Genomic DNA, 17,542 nt, shown 5'->3' on the forward strand with positions numbered 1-17,542 from the left:
CGCGGCCGCGCGCCCCGCCCTCCGCTGCGTCCCCACTATGGCGGCGTCCATGCAGCCCACCGCGTCGTGGGCGCCCGCCGGGGTCCCCCGCGGCTGTCGCCGCCGCCAGCGCCGTCGCCTCCGTCTTCCCGCCCCACGTGGGGCTGGGTGCCGTCTGCCCCTGCTTCCCTCTCCGCTGCGGTAAGGGCCTGTCGCGTGCGCTGCGGGACGCGGTAGCGGTCGCAGCTAACGGTCTCCGCGCGTCCCTCTCCCTGGCTGCTGTCCCGGGCGGGACGCAGAGCCCACGAGCTCCTTCTGGGGAAGGAGGTATCGGGCCCGGCCCGGTGGTCCCTCAGGCTGGAAGCCCGGCCTCGGAAGTACCCGCTGCGTGGGGGCTGCCAGGTCGAGGGCAAGGCCGCTGCTAGGCGGGCCGAACGGTCTGAGGTCCTCAGCCTGTGGGACCCCGACGCGCTGCCACCCTTGGCGTGGGGGAAGGACACGACCCTTCGGACCCCACGGCGGGAAAAGGAAGGAAAAGTCCAGGGAAAGCCTGGAAGGGTTGATCAGCCCCGCGTGGGTAGCGGTTGTCGTGGCTCACAGCCCTCGCGGACAGACTGGGGTCAATTTGATTGGCCAAGTACTTATTCTTGCTTCCTTTCCGCGGGGCACTTTACCCCATTGTCTTCTCCGTGATCTTGTTTGCAGGGGAAAACCTAGTGGGGAGGAGAACAGGTTTGGTTAGGGAGTTTCTCTAGGTTGGATTCCCTTGTTACAACATTGCCTTTTTGTTTTGTATATTTCCTCAATAAACCTCTTTTTTGTTTGTTTCTCTCACATTGGAAGAGGAAACTGAGCATTGTAATTAACTGAGGAAGAACAGAGAAGACAGCTGCCATCCCAGAAAGTAAAGAGTATTTAACACACCGTTTTGCGATATACTTTGAGTTATCTTTACTATAGCTACTTGGGCATGACGGTTGAAAAACCACAAATTAGGTTATTGAGAGCTAATAGACGTCATGACATTTTAGGTTGTTTGCTGTACCTTTAAGTCAACAGGATTGAAAGGAAATGAGAAAAATTTATCACCAGATGGTAGTTTCAAGTAATCTCTTAAAGATGATATTTTGCAACTTTAAATGGTTTTTCTCCACAAGTCAAGGTGTATAGCATGTATAGTAAAAGTGAATTACTGATGGTGAAACAAGCACACACATGTTCTTAGACATTAATTGGCTTGCTCAGTTTGTCAAGTATGAGCTAAGTGTTGGCTGGAGAGAACTCCCACATTTAAGATATGAAACTTTTTTGCATGGGCTTATAGTTGTGGCAATAAAGCACATAAACAAAAATGACTAGAGATTTGATTTCTAGTACTCCAAGACTGCAGTGCTTTGAGGAAATCAGGAAACGAACAAACACCTGTGTTTGAGGAAGTTTTCACAAGGGAGCTGATGCTTGAGTTGTGCAGTGGTGAATGTGTAGGCCTGGCAGGGTGAAGAGAACGGAACAGAGTGAAGATGATAAGGGTCATTCTAGTGGGTTTTCATTGGAAAACATGAGAAAGATAAGTTTGCAGAAAAGTTGGGTGGATGGCATCACTTGGGTAGATATTGCCTTATGTGGAGCAAAGGATGGGCAAGTATTGTACTATGCTTCCTTCAAGTGATGCTAGAGCTATCACCAAAGAAACACAATAACACCTCTTTGACTATTGTCACTTTTCTGGATAACTTCAGTGACTTGGAATAATAGTTCTCAGTCACCACAGATCTGCATCTCAAGTTGCTTCTTGTCTTCTTCCCCCCCCCCCACCCCCGCTGTGTTCAGTTGGTTCCAGGTCTTGATGATTCTACCTCCACAGGTTTTGGTACCTACTTCCTTCAGTTCTTATTGTCATCAGTGGATTTGTGGGCATTGATAGTCCCATTTGTTTTGTTTTGTTTTGTTTTTATCCCGGAAACCTCCCTAACAGTTTTTTTTCTTTCTTTTGTCTTATGTGTACAACCACATTTCGATCATGTCACTTCTCTCACCTTCAGTAGCTTCTTCCTGTTTGTTTAGTTTGACATAGGCTAGCCGGGCATAGGCAGTAGGGGCAAATACATTTATTGCTATATCCTTATATTTTATTGTATTTCCAAGGTCAATACTTTTTTTTGTGCTTTGTGTTTTGAACTTAGTGTCTTTATTAATGTTTCCTTTTTCTCTCTTACATGATTCTCTTGAATCTCTAATTTCTGTTATGACTCATGTTTTAGGGCCATTTGATGGAACTTCTTTTACACCACTATAACTGTAGAATCTGCTCTTTCCTTTTTTTAATTTTTATTTTTGTCAGTCATGGGGCTTGAACTTAAGGCTTGGTTGCTGTCCCTTGAGCTCTTTTGCTCAAAGCTAACCCTCTACCACTTTGAGCCACAGCATTACTTCCAGTTTTCTGGTGGTTCATTGGAGATAAGAATCCCATGGACTTTCTTGCCCAGTCTGGCTTTGGACCATGATCCTCAGACCTCAGCTTCTTAAGTAGCTAGGATTACAAGCATGACTTTGCTCTCCTCTTTTTGGGATGAGGTCATGCTAAATAGTCTAGGCTGGCCTTGAATTCAAGTGCTAGAATTACAGATGTGTGCCACCATGCTACTTTAGAGTTTGCCTTTTTGCATAATTGCCTTAATCTCTCTCTTTCTCTCTCTCTCTCTCCTCTTTCCCCTAGTCCTAGGACTTAAGCTTAGTCCTGGGCAATGTCCATGGACTTCTTTTGCTCAAGGAACTCTACTACTTGAGCCACAGTGCCACTTCTGGCCTTTTCTGTTTATGTGGTACTGAGGAATCGAACCCAGGGCTTCATGCATGCTAGGCAAGCACTTTACCACTGAGCCACATTCCCAGCCCTCTTAATCTCTTTTCTACCCATAGCATATGACTGACGTTTTTCAAGACATAAACTGTCTTCTCTCTGGTTTGGCGCAGTACTTTTACATAGTAGGTACTTGACAAATATATTTTATATCAAAAATAGCTTTGGACTAATAGAAAATATTAAAGATTATTAGAAAATAGCTTTGAACTAATACTGATGTGAAGAAAATCCTTTGTGCAAACAGAATATCATAAATATGAAAATAAAGTTTCCTATGTAAGAGAATTTCTTCCAGAGAAATCTGATATATTGGTCTGGATAATTTTGACTAAGCTACATCTGCATAAACTGTAAATGGCTCAACGGAAATGAAGTTGACTTCCGATTTATGCTTCAAGAATACATAGGGAGCTCTGTTCCTCACAGTCACTCAGGGAAAGAGCCATATGGGAAATTAAGTTGGTGTTCTAGTGGACTCTGGCTTTTTAAATGTCTGTCCCAATGTGGCAAATGGCCACATCTAATGGTTTTTTTTGGCCAGTCCTGGGACATGGCCTCAGGGCCTGGTCCCTAAGCTTTTGCTTAAGGCCAGCACTCTACCACTTGAGCCACAGCTCCACTTATGGCTTTTTCTGTTTATGTGGTACTGAGGAATCAAACCCAGGGCTTCATGCATGCTAGGCAAGCACTCTGCCACTAAGCCACATTCTCAGCCCACATCTAACTTTAAAGCAGTGCAGAGAATTATACTAGCATATGTCTTGCAAAGAACCAAAATTATTTGGTGAACATTACTAATGACTGACATCTTCTATGAGTATCATGATTCACTAAAGATTAGAGATAGCAAATCAAATGGTCTACTAAAACAAGTGCATTGACAATAGCAAGAAATAATAGCCTAACAAGGTATATAAGGGTAGATTCAGATTCAGAAGCATGTATTGTAAATGCTAATAGGCTAAGACCAATAATACAGGGTAGTATGTCATATTCCAGTTATGACAGTCATTTTTGAGGGTATTACTGTTTTACAGCATTCTTACTAGTGCACACAGTAATAACCCAGAGGTCCAAAAAATAAAAAGGTTAAGTAAGCCAAGTATGTGGCACATGCCTATAGCACTTGGGTGGTTAGAGGCAGCAGAATCTAAGAGTTTGAGGCTATTCTGGACTGTGTAGAAAGTTCCAGGCCAGCCTGGGGCTGGGGTATATCATAAAAGCCAGGCACTGGTAGCTTATAACTGTAATCCTAGCTACTTAACAGACAGATCTGAGGATCACAGTTCAAAGCCAGCCAGGTCAGGAAAGTCCAAGATACTTTTATCTCCAGTTAAACACCAAAAAGCTGAAAGTGGAGTTGTGGCTCAAGTGGTAAAGCATCACCCGTGAGCAGAAAAGCTAAGGGACAGCTCATAGACCCTGCATTCAAGGCCCCAGTACCAATGCATGCACATATACACACAGGTTAGACTAGCAAACTGATATTTGAGGAGATTTTGCTTTTGAAAAATAATAGAGGGCTGGGAATATGGCCTAGTGGCAAGAGTGCTTACCTCATATATATATATGAAGCTCTGGGTTCGATTCCCCAGCACCACATATATAGAAAACAGCCAGAAGTGGTGCTGTGGCTCAAGTGGCAGAGTGCTAGCCTTGAGCAAAAGGAAGCCAGGGACAGTGCTCAGGCCCTGAGTCCAAGGCCCAGGACTGGCAAAAAAAAAAAAAAAAAAAAAAAACAGCGAAAGAAAGAAGGAAAAGAAAAGTAATAGAAGCTGCTGGTTCAGCAGATAAAAGATCTGGATTGCTATTTTGGCTCTGTCCCTAACTGACTGGCTGACCCTTGAGCAAGTGTCTATTTTTGAAGGAGTTTGGGGGGAAGATCAGTGGATTGGGACCAGGGTTTTTTGCAAGTCCTGTATCACGAGTCCAAGTTTCTCATTCTTGAGTCCAAGTTTCCTCATCAGAGAAAAGTGCAAAGGTGATAAAGGACAATCTCCCAGATTTCCCTACCCTTTTCATCCTTCCTTGGACAGCATTCCTGCTGTACCTTTTTGTGTTTTGTTTTGTTTTGTTTCCAGTCCTGGGGCTTGAACTCAGGGCCTGAGCACTGTCCCTGGCTTCTTTTTGCTCAAGGCTAACACTCTGCCACTTGAGCTACAGTGCCACTTCTGGCTTTTTCTATATATGTGGTGCTGAGGAATCAAACCCAGGGCTTCATCTATATGAGGCAAGCACTTCACCACTAGACCATATTCCCAGCCCCATCCTGCTGTACCTTTTAAAATATTCACATTTCTCACAGTTTAGTTGTGTACATGCCTCATATGCACAGTGCTTATACTAAACACTTATATTTATTGAACAAAGGACTCAGTGTCAGGCTGTGTGCATTATGACACTATAAATATAGGAGCTATATGGATGGCCTCACAGAACCTATAGTCTGGTAAGACCTGAAAAAAGTAAACCAGCAATCACAATACTGGAAAACCTCAGTATCCATGAGAGATGGATTCCAGGACTTCCTGGGAATATCAGAAATCCAAAGATGCCCAAGTCCTTTATATAAAACAGGGTAATGTTTGCATACAACCTACATGCACCTTCCTTATCTGTTTAAAGAATACTGTACATACATGTTTAGTACAGAAGCATTTTGTTTTTTCAAATACTTTCCACTGTAGTTAGTTGAATGTAGAGCCTCAGATATGAAGGACTGATGACCTTACAATGAAGGCTGTAACTGAGGGTCTTGAGGGATTTCCTAAAAGCAGCAGCTGTCACATTGGGAGTATGTAAATAATAGTTGTCTAGAGAAGTTTGCATCTAACTTGTCTTGAAAAACCAGCAATTATTAGCTGTGTGGATGTGGGTTTAAGAGGCCTTTCATACAGGAAACAATGTGTGTCAGCCTAGAAACACAGGAGTGTGGGTATATCCTGAGATCACTTGTTCAGCAGGAGTACACAGTATCTTTGGGCACAGAATGAGAAATGAGGCTGCAAATGTCGGTCAAGAACAGATTGAGAAATGCATTGTAAGTTGAGTTACAAGTTTTATCCAGAAGTAGGGACCACTGAGGGATCTGGAGGTAGAAAATGACCTTATCAGCTTTGTCTTTTAGGGAAGATTATTATGTGGGATAAAGTAGAGTAGTGAATATACTATTTCCTGACATGGGAAATTTTTTTTTTTTTTGGCCAGTCCTGGGCCTTGGACTCAGGGCTTGAGCACTGTCCCTGGCTTCTTCCCGCTCAAGGCTAGCACTCTGCCACTTGAGCCACAGCGCCACTTCTGGCCATTTTCTGTATATGTGGTGCTGGGGAATCGAACCTAGGGCCTCGTGTATCCGAGGCAGGCACTCTTGCCACTAGGCTATATCCCCAGCCCCCTGACATGGGAAATTTTGAGGTTTGGAACCATAGTATCGTATCTGTTACAGAGAGCTATAATTATGTATGAAGAGAGATTAGGATGAGGTGAGACTGGAGGGAGGGTATAGCAGGCTTCTGCAATAAGATGACGGGTTGATCCATTTCTTGTCTGAGTGTAGACAGAGTCAGTCAGTAGACAAGGATTCTAATGATTAGGGTGGCCAGATGACCTTGGGCAGGCTGCAGACTCTTCTGCCTTCTTGCTTTTCAAATTCAAAAAATGGGTATAAAAAGCCATTCCTTATGGGCTGGAAATATGGCCTAGTGGTAAAGAGCTCGTCTCGTATACATGAAGCCCTGGGTTCGATTCCTCAGTACCACATATATATACAGAAAAAGCCGGAAGTGGCACTGTGGCTCAAGTGGCAGAGTGCTAGCCTTGAGCAAAAAGAAGCCAGGGACAGTGCTCAGGCTCTGAGTTCAAGCCCCAAGACTGGCAACAAAAACAAACAAAAAGCCATTCCTTAACAAGATTGTTCTGGGGAAACAGGCGTAAAAGCCTGGCTCTGTGCTGTTAGATAAAGAACCTCAAAATAAAAATAATGATTTTGAAGCTGGGACCTGGTAGCTCATGTCTGGAATCTTAGCCACTCCAGAGGCTGAGACCTTGAGGATTGTGGGCAGCCCAGGAAGTCCTGGAGGCAGCCCTGGAGAATCCATCTTCAATTAACCAACAAAAAGCCAGGCTGGAGGTATGCCTCAAGTGATAGAGTACCAGTATGAACAAGCAAGCTGAACTTTGTACCAGGGCTTTTTCCCCCTACTGCTGACCAACCTACTAGGTTGTCATTAGCCTTAATTTCCATCACCTAAAGTAACCACTGCCTATTTGTGGTTTTATTTATGCTTTTAAAATGATTGATATTACCACTGGGAGTCTTAGTCCTAGGGAATTGTTCTGAGATCAAGAAGGGATAGTTGAAATGCATTTCATATCAATTGAAACAGTGTTAAAATGCCAGCAGTTTATATATGGCCATCCAGCTGTTCCCAGCCTCGTTCAGAAGTAACACACGTGCCTATGCACACACTTTTTTGCCATCATACAATATGTTTATGGCCTGGACTACAAAACACTTGGCCCTTTTTAAAGTGAATTAAAAAAAATGATAATAGGGGTCAATTGAGATTTGTTTCCTGTTACATTCCTCCTTAGTCATTCTGGCTTGACATGTGAACAGAGTTGTTTTCCTGTAGAATTTAATTTATATTATTCTGATTAAATGCAATCTGTTGTGTTGCCTGTGTTAATGAATTTCATTTTCCCTTGATGTCAGTTTTTTCTTGCAAAAAGATTGAAAGGTAACATGTTATATGCCTTTAATAAGACTTTATGCAGTCCTTTATAAAGTCCTTTAATAGGACTTTATGCCCATGAAAACCTTCTGTTTGGACTATGTTAAACAAGTTAGGAAATTCCTTTTACTTTTCCTGGGGTTAGCAGGCATTACTTGAGCCATTCTTCCCAGCCCCAAAGTTGGGAAATTCTGTAACTAAGGTTCTTTTGTTTTTGTTTTTGTTTTTTTTTGCCAGTCCTAGGGCTCAGAGTCAGGGCCTGAGCACTGTCCCTGGCTTCTTTTTTTTTTTTTTAAATTTATTTATTAATTAAACAAAATTTTTGACAAGGTGTTGTGCAAAAGGGGTACAGTTACATAATAAGGCAGTGTGTACATTTCTTGTGATATCTTACACCCTGTTTTTCTTTCCCTTCCCTAGATCAGGTAGACATATATAGATTACACAGTGTACCAAAAACATATACAGTAGCCACGTGGCTTACGCCAAAAGAAATTCACCTAGGACTTTAAATGTAACGTCAACAATAGAGTTTGCTTATCCTTGTCTTATATGAACATACATACATAGCTTTTGAGCTATTGTGATCCACTGAGAGGTCTATTTTTGGCCTTTATATGTTGAATAGTTGTTTGGTTTTAGTTACATAATGTAGGGTCGCTGACCCAAACCTGTGGGAAATATCATTTGACAAGAAGGTTTTGGTTGCGCAGACCTGGTCTCTACTGTCTTCCCCTCCCCCCACCTTAACAGTCATATATCAAGGAGATCATGCCTCTTTGTTTTCTGTGTTCTAGGCTTGTCTCGCTCAGCATTATTTGTTCCAGTTCTGACCATTTCCCTGCGAATACCAATATTTCACCATTTCTAATCGCTATGTAGTATTCCATTGTGTATAGGTACCATATTTTTTGGATCCATTCATTTGTGGAGGGGCATCTGGGTTGTTTCCATATTTTGGCTATTGTGAATTGTGCAGCGATAAACATGGAAGTGCAGATGTCTTTTTGATATCTTGGGACCTGTTGTTCAGGATAGATGCCTAGGAGTGGTATGGCTGGGTCATAGGGTAGGTCTATGTTGAGCTTTTTGAGGAACCACCATACTGTTCTCCAAAGTGTCTGGCTTCTTTTTGCAGAAGATTAGCCCTCTACCTCTTGAGCCTCAGTGCCCCTTCTGGCTTTTCTGCTTATGTGGTGCTGAGGGATCGAACCCAGGGCTTCATGCATGCAAGGCAAGCACTCTACCGCTAAGCCATATTCCATCTCACTCTGTAACTAAGTTTTTAAAGTAGATAGTAATGGTTCTCAGATATTTTTTGGCTTTTGGATCTATTTAAACTTTCAAAATCACTAGATCTGATGGTTATGAACTTTTTTCTTTTTCTTTTGTGCTGTTACTGAGGCTATTTTTGAACCACATCCTCTTATCTCAACCTCCAGAGGACCTGAGATAACAGATGTGAGTACCTGATCTTGATTTGAGATAACAGACCTTGTGCACCTGATCTTGATTTTAATAAACTTAACCACACTGATGGTGGTTAGTTCCACATAACCCTCAGAGAGGGAAAGCATGAGTGGTGGCACTACCCACTGCCCTCGGTACTTGCAGTTTCTTCCTAAGCCTTCTTTGCTAGAAGCTTCTTTTTTGTTTTGTTTGTTTTTGCCAGTCTTGGGCTTGAACTCTGGGCCTGGGCATTGTCTTTGAGCTTCTTTTGCTCAAGGCTAGCATTCTACCACTTGAGCCACAGTGCTACTTCTGGCTTTTTCTGTTTATGTGGTACTGAGAAATTGAACCCAGGGCTTCATGCATGCTAGGCAAGCACTCTACCACTAAGCTACATTCCCAGCTTCTACCAGAGGCTTCTGGTAGAGGAACTCTGTGTTGTTGAAATTCAAGATTAGACAAATTTATAAATGGGAATTTCAAGGGCTGGGAATATGGCCTAGTGGTAGAGTGCTTGCCTCGCTTACGTGAAGCCCTGCGTTCAATTCCTTAGCACCATATATATAGAAAAAGCCAGAAGTGGTGCTGTGGCTCAACTATAGAGTGCTGGCCTTGAGGGGAAAAAAAAAAAGAAGCCAGGGACAGTGTTCAGGCCCTGAGTTCAAGCCCCAGGACTGGCAAAAAAATTTAAAAAAGAATAAATGGTAGTTTCAATATTTTCTTTCAGTATTCTGGTGAATCACTTTGAGATGTCAGTCCTCTTTAAAGATAGACTCCCTGGACTACTAAAATGGAATCATCTTGCTCTTGGCCCAGCCGTGTCCTGTCTTCCATTTTGCCACTTGAGCATTCTTTCTGAATTACAGGCCTCAATTGTTTATCCACTTAATCCTTACTATATTTCTCTACTATTAGTGGGATAAAGTTCAGACTGCTTAGCAGGAATTTCTCCTGGCCTTTAGGGCTTCAGCTTTCCAATCAGTTTAATTCAGGTTTCCCTGAACCTTAGGTAGTTATTAATTACCATCATTCTGTGATGTCTGAACCTCATTTATCCTTTAAGGGTATACATCACTGCTGCTGTGGACAGGTAACATGCATTCCTACTCCTTTACTCAGGCATGTAATAATGGCTCTTGCTGCGCTGATAAGATAGCATAGCTTCTAACATAGTTCCAGCATCCTTATTCTGCAGTAGTGGGACATGTTTTTTCTATTTTTTTCCTTAAGATATAAACACACAATATGGAACCCCTATATAAGTCTCAGAAAGAATAGCAATGAAAGGCTATTGTAATGATCTGTTATGTTGCACTTACAAGAAAGGAGAACTATGGTAATAATCAATCATTAGATCTTTTTTAAAAAATAGAACTAGAGTTTCAGGACTGATTGCTTAATAGATAAGCACTCTACCACTTGAGTCACGCTATCAGTCCAGTTTGTGTGTGTGTATGTGTGCGTGAGCCATAACTAGGGCTTGAACTCACTGCCTGGACACTCTGCCACCCAAGGCACAATTCCACTTGCAGTTTTTTGGTTATTAATTGGAAATAAGAATATCATGGACTTCAAATTTTGATCCTCAGATCTCAGCCACCTGAGTAGCTAGGATTACAGGAGTGAGCTACCACTATCCGCCCCTGTCCGTTTTGTGTCATTTATTTCCAGACTAGTCTCCTTCTTTTTCCAGGAGCCCAGCCTCAGTCCAGCACCCCTCTATCTCTGACCTTTGCCGTAGCTGGGACAACTATATATAGCTTATTGATTGAGATAAGATCTCCATAATTTTTTTGCCTGGCCTGGTCTTGAACTTCAAAGCACACTCTTCTTCCCAAGTAGCTTGGATTAAAAATGTGTGAGACATTTTCAGCCATCTTTTTTTTTTTTCTTTTACAGAGGTTTGAACTCAGGGCCTCAGCCTTATTGGGCTTTCTTGCTCACAGCTGGTGTTCTCCCACTTGAGCCATGCCTCCAATCCAACTTTTTGCTGGTTACTTGGAGATGTAGACTTCTTCTTTGAACCTCTACCCTCCTAGATCCTTCATATCTTTTTTTTTTTTTTTTTTTTTTTGGCCAGTCCTGGGCCTTGGACTCAGGGCCTGAGCACTGTCCCTGGCTTCCTCCGCTCAAGGCTAGCACTCCGCCACTTGAGCCACAGCGCCGCTTCTGGCCGTTTTCTGTATATGTGGTGCTGGGGAATCGAATCTAGGGCCTCGTGTATCCGAGGCAGGCACTCTTGCCACTAGGCTATATCCCCAGCCCGCCTTCATATCTTTAATAGCTAAGATTACAGGTATGAGCCACTGGCACCTGGCCATTAAGTCTTAGCATACTATGTTGCCATTTTTTTTTTTTAAGAAATATAGCATCTTTTTTACTAAGGCCTTTTGTCTGATTTTCTCTGGTCTTTCTCCTTCACTAGAGAAAACCCTAGCCTTCATTTAAAACTCTTTTATTTTCATATATATGTGAGCTTTTGCTACAGATTATATGTCCATATGTAACACAGCGCAGAGAGGACCAAAATGGCCTGCAAATGTTGGGCATGCTCATTCATTTATATATTGCCGGTTGCTTGCTTTCAACCTATAATTAATTTTTTCCTAGTTTTCTGGGCATATTGCCATCTCCCTTGTCTTCAATGCTAGCCCCTACCCCTGTATTTCCACTGGCCCAGGCAGAAGGCCATCTTTTGAAATACTGCAGTTGCATTTTTTTTCAAAATGAATTGCATTCAGCATTTTTAATCTTCATAAAGAAGTCACCTAATGTCATTCTTGGGTATTACTACTTTGAGGTATATACCCAAGAGAAGTTAAAAAATTGTGTCTGTGTGAAAAGCGTACACAAATGATCATAGCAGCATTACTCAGTTAAAAAATGGGAACTGAGGGCTGGGGATATAGCCTAGTGGCAAGAGTGCCTGCCTCGGATACACGAGGCCCTAGGTTCGATTCCCCAGCACCACATATACAGAAAACGGCCAGAAGCGGCGCTGTGGCTCAAGTGGCGGAGTGCTAGCCTTGAGCGGGAAGAAGCCAGGGACAGTGCTCAGGCCCGGAGTCCAAGGCCCAGGACTGGCCAAAAAACAAACAAGCAAACAAAAAAAAAAAAAATGGGAACTGAAATGCTCATCTATTGATGCCTGGATAAATAAAATATGGTATTCCACATTTGGAATATTCTTTGTCAATGAAAAGCAATGAAGTGCTGACACATGCTACAGCATTCATGAAACTCAAAAACCCTGCTAATTAAGAAGCCAGACACATATGTAATGTATGATTCCATTGATATAAAAGATCCAGGGTAGGCACATCTGTAGAAAAATGAAAGTAGATTCGAGTCGAGAGAACAAGAGAGTGGCAGGGTAGTGTCAGCTAAAAGTTGTATAGCATTTTTTTTTCTGGTATCATCAAAGTGTTCCAAAGTAAATTGTGGTAATGTTTGTACAACTTTGTTTGGTTTTGGGTTTTTTTGTTTTTGTTTTTGCCAGTCCTGGGGCTTGAACTCAGGGCCTAAGCACTGTCCCTGGCTTCTTTTTGCTCAAGGCTAGCACTGTGCCACTTCAGCTACAGCACCACTTCTGGCTTTTTCTATATATGTGGTGCTGGGGAATCAAACCCAGGGCTTCATGTATACGAGACGAGCACTTTACCACTAGGCCATATTCCCAGCCCCTGTTTGTACAACTTTGTAGATATTGTAAAAACCAATCAATGGATTACAAACTTTAGTGGGTAAAGACAATGGAATATGAAAGTTATTTCAAATAAGGCTATTTTTTTTTAAAGTAAGAGCTCAGAAGAATGTAAGAATAGATGAAAGGAGCAGCTACCACTGCAGAGCTGAGCTAGAATGCCAAAGGAAGAGCACCTCGCTTTCACTGCCCCCATCTCCATCCCACTTCTGCTGTGGAGCTAGTAGCCAAACCCTGCTGTAAAAGGCTTACTAGATGGCAGAACTTGCCAGAAATCTGCCTTCTTGGACTTGCCAGAAGTTTTTTTTGTTTTGTTTTGTAGTGTCTGGGCCTGCAAAGGGATGGGTCTCACCAGAGCTAGTCGCCAAACCCTTCCCCTTCTGTAGTGTCTCCCTGTTGTCCTCTACTGGCAAAACCTCATATTAGGCCAATGGATGGAAGAAAAATAAAGAGCCCAGATCCATTTTTGTAGGTTAGGATGAACTTGAAGCTGAAAGGCAGTATAACCAGCATAATACACAACTAGGACCTCAGTGTGCTTTTAGGTTTTTCATTTCTACTGGAGCTCTCCAGGTATTGCTACTTTTGCTTTGTGGTCCAGAGAAACTAGAAAACCGACTAGATTAATCTGACCTCAGTCTACCTCTCTGCCATTTTCATCTCTTATGATTGTCTCTTAAAATTTTTTATTGTTATTATAAAGATGATGTACAGAGGGGTTACACTTACATAAATCATTTAGACAGTGTCACTCTTTCCCTTGCTCTCTCCCAGTTTTTCCGTCCCCATCCTGTGCTCACCCACAAGTTGGATGGTAATTTACAACATAATGTTTAGTGAGTACCACTGCTGCATTTGTTCAGTTGATTGTCTCTTTTAGACACTAGTTTTGCTGGATCTCCTATGGCCTTCATTGATTTTGTTTTGAAATCCTTTTAAATTATTCATTCTTTTTCATTCTGTCTTGCTCACTTTTTTTTTAATCAGTCATAATTATTACTGTATTCTCAGCAGTGTCTGCTTTGGCCTCTTCTACCATGATAGTATTATTTTTCCTTGTTCACTGTTCCTATGTATGTATGCATGTATGTATGTATGTATGTATGTATGTATGTATCTATCTATCTATCTATCTATCTATCTATCTATCTATCTATGCATGCCAGTCATGGGCCTTGAACTCAAGGCCTGGGAACTATTTCTGAGCTTTTGTGCTCAAGACTAGTGCTCTACCTCTTTGAGCTACATACAGCTCCAAGTCCAGTTTTCTGTTGGTTAATTGCAGATAAGAGTCTCTAGGACTTTCCTGCCTGGGCTGGCTTTGAACCATGATCCTCAGATCTCAGCCTCCTGAGTAGCTAGGATTACATGTGTGAGCCACAGACACCAGCTAATTTCATTTTATCTCAATGTTTTTATTTGTAATGATTAATCTTTATTGTCAACTTAATTCAGAATTCAGAAATGCCTAAGAAATAAGTAAAGCATACTTTTTTACTTTGTGATTATATACTTTGAGAGCTCTGACCTAATCAATGGTTGAATCATTGAAGGATTTAACATTTGGATAGATTATTGGGAGGTGGTAGCACTTTGGAAGTTGAGGTCTGATTGGAGGGAGTAAGTCACAAGGGGTGTGTCCTTAGGGCTATATCTTGCTCTGATTCCTTTCTGTTACTGCTGTCTTTCTGCTGTCTGACTGCCAGATGAACAGCCCTTACCATATGTTCCTGCCCAGGTGATGTATTACCCCTCTACTGGCCCAGAAACACAGCCAAATCATCATGGACTGAACCTTTAGAAATCCTCCCTTAAGTTGCTTTTCTTAGGTATTGATCATAGCAGTGTAATGCTAAGTAATAACCTATTTTACCCTGAAGCTCTTCCTTAGTCTCTGACTCTGGCTTAGTTTTAACTAGTGAATTTTTTTTTCTTTTTTCTTTTCCTTATGATGCTGGCGTTTGAATCCAGGGCCTCATGAATGTCAGGCAAGTGCTCTACTACTGAGCTACACTTCTAATCTTCGTTGATGATCTTCATCTGTTTTTTATGAGAATTTTTTCATCTCCTATGCTCTTCCTTCCCTTGGTCTGACCCTTCCTTTTTCTTTTCTCCACTTTTGTTACAATATTTTTACGTAGATTTGTCTGTACTGATCCCTTTTTATTAGTATTCTAATGTAAACCACCCTTTCTTAGTGGTGCCAGGAATTTGAACCCAGGACATCATGAATGTTAGGCACATATTCTACCACTGAGCTGTAGTACTTCCAGCCCCTCTCATTATTTATAGAGGTAATGAAGCCAGATCATTTAAATTTCAATCCTGCCTCTGCCTATTTACTTTAATTTCTTTATGCTTGAATTCTTTTATTATAAAACAGGAATGATAATTTCAGTTGGATTGACAAAAAAAATTCAATGAATTAAATCACACAAAATTCTTAGAACTGTGACTAGTCCATACTAAGGAGTAAATGAATATTAGCAATAGTAATTTCATAATTACCTTATTCTCACAGTGACTTATAATGAGAAAGTGCACAATTATTCGGAGCAGAATAACTTCATAGATTTCATGTTAACTGCTTAAATCAGTTTGATCTTGCATAAGTAGCCGGGGTGCATTTTAGTAGAAACATCTTTTAAAAGTTGCTGTGCTTTTCAGTAGCTGGTTTGGAAGCTGGATAATAAATGATATATAATAACGTCTAACTATCTAGTCTCAAAAATATTTACCAGAGATATGATCTAGAACTACTTTGTGGTTTTTTGTTTTTTTTTTGGCCAGTCCTGGGCCTTGAACTCAGGGCCTGAGCACTGTCCCTGGCTTCTTCCCGCTCAAGGCTAGCACTCTGCCACTTGAGCCACAGCGCCGCTTCTGGCCGTTTTCTGTATATGTGGTGCTGGGGAATCGAACCTAGGGCCTCGTGTATCCGAGGCAGGCACTCTTGCCACTAGGCTATATCCCCAGCCCGGTTTTTGTTGTTTTGGTGGTCGTGTTGTGTCGGTCGTGGGGCTTGAACTCTGGGCCTAGGTGCTATCCCTGAGCTCAAAGCTAGGGCTCTGCCACTTGAGCCACAGTGCCACTTTTGGTTTTCTGGTGGTTAATTGGAGATAAAAGTCTCACAGACTTTCCTGCCGGGGCTGGCTTTGAACTGTGATCCTCAGATCTCATCTTCCGGGGTAGCTAGGATTACAGGCGTGAGCCACTGGCACCCTACCTTTGTAGTTTTTTAAAGGGGATTTTATTTTTGCTCTGACTTTGTCATAAGTGAGCGCATAGGTGTGCTCATAGGTGACATTTGAAGATCAATTTTTAATCATATTAAAGATTGTTACCAGGTATAGTTCAGAAAGTAACCATATTGTAGAATGTTTTAGCATTAGCAAGAGTTTGGTACAGTTTATTTCAGTAAATTCAAATTTTTATACATGTTTCTTTTTATGACTAATTAAAGCAATCTAGCTTTCTGTGGCATATGTGCTGCTTTTTAGTGAACAGATACTTTTTTGAGTCCATACCACAGACATAAAGGTGAATAAAGCAGACACATTCCCTGCCTGGGTGAGCTAGGATATAAATAATAAATACTACATTGTAAATGCTTAAATAATATATATGTATGTCATGAAGTGCCATGGTGCATATAGGGGTTATGGGAATATCTGATAGGGAATCTTAGCTTGAAGTATAGAGACAGATTACACTTCTCTGTGGGATGAATTAGGCTTTAAACTAAAACTTAAGGACAAGTAAGAGTTGGCTAGAGGACGTGATGAAGTCAAGAAGACTTTGGCAAGGGTATGGTGGCCTGTGCCTGTAATTTAAGTACTTAGGAAGCTGGGGCAGGAGACTTTACCAAATAGTAAATAAGTCATGATACATGTTTTTGTCACATTTTTCTTTGTTGTTTAGTTTAGGATGTCTGTCCTACTCTCTTCATAGAATTGTTTTCTTAATGGAAAAGACTGAAATTGGGTAGGTGATTGGTACGGCCTTGCCTCTGTGATTGATGTCAGTAACTGTTGACTCACTGTTGTATGTCCCAGAGCCCTGAGTTGTGGTCAGTGCCTGGCTGTGACAATTCAAAAATCACATTTGCATTTAAGACAGAAATTGGTACGAAACATTTCAGTCTCCTTATAAAAAGGGAAGAAAAAGCTTTCCAGAATCACTTGCAGGCTGTTTATACCCTGTGTTTTAGTTGTTTCCAGGGGAGTTTGTTTGGACAAGATACACAGTCCTTGATAGTAATGGAAATATAAGCTTTTGTTTCACTTTGAAAACTTTTATAAAAATTAAAAATAAATACATGAACAAATATATTGTGAAAACATCAACTCCGAACCCATATAATTCTAAAGTTACTGTTGGTCTTATTTGTTGTTGCTAGTATGAGGCCACACATACACATGCCTTCTCCTAGATACTTTTTTCACTTTAGCAGTATATTCTAGACATCTTTCTATGTTGGTACATGTAGATATGCCTCATTCTTTCTGATTGGTACATCATATTCTGTACTTATTCTCCTGCCCTTGAAGAATTATTCACCTGTTTGCTCTGTATGCTAATGGCTGACTCCTTTGCTCTCTGTCTTCCATTTGGGATCAGCTGACCAGATACCAAGAGAAAATGAGAGGGAAAGTTGTGGGAGAGATCAGAATATATTGCCTGTTGCCTGGCTTCTAGTAGAGGTCATGCTGCAGATGAGCAGCTTTTCTTCAGCCAGCTGTTGTCAGACTCCTGTGACACTCTTCCTGCCTTTGCTAGACTCTGCCTAGGTCACTATTCCTTGTCGTCAGTTCTTTT

The 17,542-nt window shown here is 41.6% G+C and overlaps 1 protein-coding gene across 4 annotated transcripts in view; it reads left to right on the forward strand.

Moving 5' to 3' along the window:
- Nucleotides 1-17,542, forward strand: part of St3gal3 (ST3 beta-galactoside alpha-2,3-sialyltransferase 3) — a 170,090-nt gene continuing 152,548 nt past the window's right edge. Inside the window, exon 1 of one of the 4 annotated variants that reach the window (XM_048351112.1) lies at nt 1-180. The gene's annotated coding sequence lies outside the window, so the exon portion shown is untranslated. The remainder of the gene's footprint in view (nt 181-17,542) is intronic. The other 3 variants (XM_048351110.1, XM_048351114.1, XM_048351113.1) reach the window with 3 other exon arrangements.

The sequence above is a fragment of the Perognathus longimembris genome, chromosome 7 (assembly GCF_023159225.1).
Source record: "Perognathus longimembris pacificus isolate PPM17 chromosome 7, ASM2315922v1, whole genome shotgun sequence".
NCBI lineage: Eukaryota > Metazoa > Chordata > Mammalia > Rodentia > Heteromyidae > Perognathus > Perognathus longimembris.